Consider the following 5,388-nt stretch of genomic DNA (forward strand, 5'->3'; position numbering starts at 1 on the left):
TTTTTCTAAGAAACTTTATTTTTTTATACAGAAATTTTTCAGTATAACAGTTTTTTCTATAGAAAATGTTCTTTTTAACAGTTTTTCATTAAAGAAAATTTTCTGTATAACAATTTTTTCTAAGAAAATTTCTTCCACGATTGTTTTTGATAAAGAAAAATTCTTGTATAACAGTTTTTTATAAACAAAATTATGCGTTTTTATAGACAAAATGTTCAGTATAACAGTTTTTTTCATTAGTAACATTCTCTAACTCTCTAGTCACCCAAGATTTGCTGGATCATATACTACCAACACTTACTCATACGTAATCACTCACACATGCCTCCCCATAAACTGGCAATTGCCTTTATAAAGTTAAAACAAAAACAACAAAAATCAATACCATTAAAAATTCTAAGCACGCGATTTAAGTCAGTAGTAAGTTTTTTCCCAGTTTTTTTGGTCGTTTTGTTTTTGATATTGCCAAACAAAACCGAAAAAAAGGAAACTACAGGAAGTATGAGGATGTGCGGTAATTCAAATACGAGTATTAGTAGTACACATACATACATATGTACATGTTCGTATTTACTCACATTTTCTGTAAAATTTACATATTTTATACATGGTTTTTTTTGGTAAAATAAAATGCTTTACTATCTATACACAGACATATATAATACTTAAGTACAGTGGGATGATGTCATGTGTAAAAAGTAAAAAAAACTATACATGTTCATGATAAAAATTTAAGTTTTTTAAATGTCAAAATAGTTAAGTACTCCTTTGAAACAAATTAATAAAAACAAAAAACATGAAAAACTTTTTTGTTCATATTTGGTTGCAAACTTCAGATTCCTACACTCTCCATTAAAAACAAGTTTTATAAGTGAATCCTGTATACATTTTCGCCTACTGTATTCCTGCTATTCATAATACATAGTTAAGTTGTGCTGTTCTTGCCTCACGTTATATCCCACAATTTAATAGCTTTTCATATGACTCCTAAAATGAAGAGAACTGAAAAAAATAAATATTTTTTTTTCATTTTTTTGATTGCTCATAGATTGAACTGATAAAATAATTGAGCGGATGGTTATAATTCATAATCATATTACAACAGAGAACGTTAAATTCGACTTTATTTTATAAATATTTCATATTGGCAAAATTAAATTTTGTTATAAACAAATAAAGCTGCTGTTTCTATAGTTCTATAGTTTTCTTTTTACAACTTTTTCATTGATTAGTAATTGATATTGATTTGATTACTTTTTTACGGTCTGTAACACATTGAATGTGTGGGTGTGTTTATAAAGTTTTAAGACGATCTGTTAGCTTAGGCATGGGTAATTGAAATACTAATGAATTTGAACAGAAATAGTAATTTTTGACGGGTAAAAGTACTAAATTACTATGATTAGTCTATGAAGTATTATATTTTGACTAGTCTATGAATTAGCCAATGTATTAGTATACGGACTAGTGTATTGTTTAGTCTATGGATTATTATATCGAATAGTCGATGGACAACATAACTGACTAGTCTATATACTAGTCCATGCACAAGTCTACTGTATGAACTACTGACCAGCCTATTGATTATGGTCACGCCTATTGACTAGTCTATGGATAAATCTATTAAGTAGTCTATGAACATGTCCTTGGTCTTTCCTGTGGACTATTCTATGAATTACAGTATTTACTTTTCTATTTGAAGCTGCCAGTAAAATGAACTTCTGATTCATTAGCACCCGTTTGGTATGAAATCTTTAAGTGTTTTTCTAGAACACCAGAATTTATAAGCAGAGTCTCTAGATCAAACATGTGTATAACAGTTTTTTATAGAGAAATTTTGGTATAACAGATTTTTCTATAGAAATTTTTCTGTATAACAGTTTTTATAAAGAAAATTTCCAGTCTAAAACTTTTTTGCTATGGAATTTCGGTATAACAGTTTTCTCTATAGGAAATTTTTGACAGTTTTTTTCCTAAGAAAACATTTTTTCTAAATAACATTATTTTGTATAACAGTTTTCTATGGAAAATCTTTAGTATAGCATTTTTTTCTATAAAATGTTTGTACAAAAATGTTCAGTATAACAGTTTTTTCTAAATAAAATGTTCAGTATGAGAGTTTTATAAATAAAACATTTTATATAACAATTTAAAAAAAAAAAAATTTTGTATAACAGTTTATATAAGGAAACATTTCCTGTATAAACGTTTTTCTTAATAAAACGATTTGTATAACAGTTTTTTATGAGAAAACGTCTTGTAGAACAGTTTTTTTTTATAAAAAACTTTTTGTATAACAATTTTTTCTACGAAGTTTTATTTTTTATACAGAAAATATTTAGTATAACAGTTTCTTTCTATAGAAAATTTTCCTTATAACAGTTTTCTTTAATTTTATCTATAGAAAATGTCTTGCATACAAGTTTTTTCTATAGAAATATTTCTTTATAACAGTTTTTTTTATAGAAAATGGTATTTATAACAACTTTATCTATAGAAAATTATTAGTTTTGTATAATAGTTTTTTATTAAGAAAATTTTCAATATAACAGTTTTATCTATACAAATTTTTCATTATAACAATATTTACTAAAGAAAATTTCTTGTATAACATATTTTTATAAAGAAAATTTTTAACATTTTTTTCTAAAAAAATCAGTATAACAGCTTTTTCTTAACTATTTTCATGTATAACAGATTTTTCTAAAAAAAAACAGTTTTGCGGCAGAATTTTTATTATTTTGAAAATATCGGGTATAACAATTTTTCTAACTTTTTGTATAACAGTTTTTTACAAACTGTTATAAAAAGTTTTTCTAACGAAAATTTCTTGTATAACAGATTATCGTAAAGAAAAATATTCAGTAAAACAGTTGTATAACATATTTTTCTTTTAAAAATGTCAAGTATAACAGTTTATCTATAGAAAAAGTTCAGTATAACAGTAATAATAAATGTCTAAAAAGATTTCAGTATAACAGTTTTTATAGTATAACGGTTTTATATCGAAAATTTTTAGTCAAAAAGTTTTCTCTATAGAAAAAAAAACACTTTACTAGACTTCCAATTCCCTCGTGTCCTAATCACCAACTTTTCTCTATAATAGTCAAACAAAAAATATTTTGCTTACCCTATTTTAATGTCTAAAAATAATTTGATTTATTTTCTCTTAAAACTATAATTGACGCAAAATTGCACTTACTAAACTTATGCAAAAAAAAACCATAAAAAATGTAATAAAATTAAAACGAGACATTTAGTCTTTTCAAACTCTTTTGATTAATGAGATATTTTCAAAATGTTGTTTCGGCTGCAATTTAGGCAATTAAATTTTTGCTATAGTAACACAAACGAACAACAACAATAAAGCCAATAAATTAAAAAGTAAAGTAGGACAAATGCGACTGTATGATATCCTAAAGAACAGTGTTTTGTAGTGTATTTTTGGTGTCACGCATTATACTCCACCATCATGCTGTAGGGTATAAACGGGAAATGTTTGTTCAATGGTAAAACTAAAAAAAATTACAATTAAATTTTATTAACGAAAATTTTGCCAAGTTAAACACTCTCTCTCGCACACACACACACTCAATAGAGCAATTTAAATACAATAAAAAAGAGAGAAATTAAAACAAAACTGCAAATTAATCACACATACTAAATTTAGAACGTAAAAGCATAGAATTCCGGGATAAAAACGTATTATATTGACAAGACTAGACTATAGACTAGACAATAGACTAGACTATAGACTAAAGACTAGACTATAGACTAGACTATAGACTAGACTATAGACTAGACTATAGACTAGACTATAGACTAGACTATAGACTAGACTATAGACTAGACTATAGACTAGACTATTGTTGAAATAATTTGTTTATTACTTGATTGTTATTCACTTTGTTTTTTAGTTTTTTTTTAACTGAATATGTTTTGTGATTTTTGTTATTTGAAATTTTTATTAATAAAAATTTGTTTTTTCATTCTTGATATTAAACCCGAAAAGAAAAGTTGAATTTAATTTGGCTCAACAGGTTATGGGCCCAGACCACATTCTCAAAGCTTAGATATTGTAAAGAACTGTAAAGAATACAGACATGGAGTCTGAAAGCAAAATCGAGAAATTGAACGATGCTGCCCAATGGTCGACATGGAAGTTTCAAGTAAAAATAACTATGATTGCGGCAGATGTTTACGAGGTAGCAACAGGAGATGAGGAATGTCCACTGAATGATGACTCTAAAATCCGTGCATGGCGGAAGAAGGATGCTAAAGCTCAGCAGATTATAGGCATATCAATTGGTAGTAAGCAGATTATCCATATTACTAATTGTGAATCTGCAAAGGCGATGTGGATCAAATTACATGACGTGTTTGAAAAGAAGAATGAATCCAGTTTGCTTTTGCTGCATCAGAAATTTTTTAATTTTATGAAAGATGCTGATGAAAATATGATTTCGTATATTTCAAGAATTGAAGAGTTGGTTAAACGTTTAAGAGATCTGAAGGAAACAATTTCAGATGATATGGTCATCACAAAAATAATTTTGTCACTGCCATCAGAATATGCAGCGTTTAGCAGTGCATGGGAATCTGCAACCAAGTCAGAACGTACTTTAGATAACCTTCGGTCAAGGCTGGTAATTGAAGAGGAACGCCTGATTTCTAGAAAACAAATTGAACCTATTGAAGCACTGTCTGCATCAAAAGGTAGAAAAAGCAAAGATAATAAAAATACAAATAAAAATGGCGGACATCATGATACTTTTCGTAATACTGGTAATTTCAAACCTATTGGTCGATGCTTTTCCTGTGGCGAGGAAGGCCATTGGAAGCGAAACTGCCCTCAAAACAGTTTTTCTAAAGATATGACAGCTTTGAATTCCGATGCAAACAATTTCAAAGTTACAAAGCACAGTTGGTTACTGGATTCAGGTGCAAGCCATCATATGACAGCGAATCGTAAGTGGTTTCACACCTTTCGTTCCGAGGTAAGAAATGTAAAGACCGTGTAAAAATATTTGATGGTACTAATTGGATAAATGGAATTTTAAAAGATGTTCTTTTCGTTCCACAAATTGAAACGAATTTATTTTCGCTAAACCATGCACTAGATCAAGGTTTGAGCTTGGAAGGTGACAGTAATGCAATGAAATTTAAACGAAAATCTGATGAAAAAGTTGTTGCATTGGGACAACGCCATGGAAATTTAACTGTCATGTGTTTGAAAGTTATAGAATTCGAAGCAAATTTTGCATCAAATGAAAAGTCATCAATACAGTTCTGGCACGAGAAACTGGCTCATCAAAATATTGAACATATTCGAAAAATATTGAAAATTAATAACATAGATTTTGTAGACGACAATTTTGTATGTGAAGC

Source organism: Lucilia sericata, unplaced genomic scaffold, assembly GCF_015586225.1.
Source record: "Lucilia sericata isolate MDLA Ls3-8-SP2 unplaced genomic scaffold, ASM1558622v1 Contig000734F_arrow, whole genome shotgun sequence".
Taxonomy (NCBI): Eukaryota; Metazoa; Arthropoda; class Insecta; order Diptera; family Calliphoridae; genus Lucilia; species Lucilia sericata.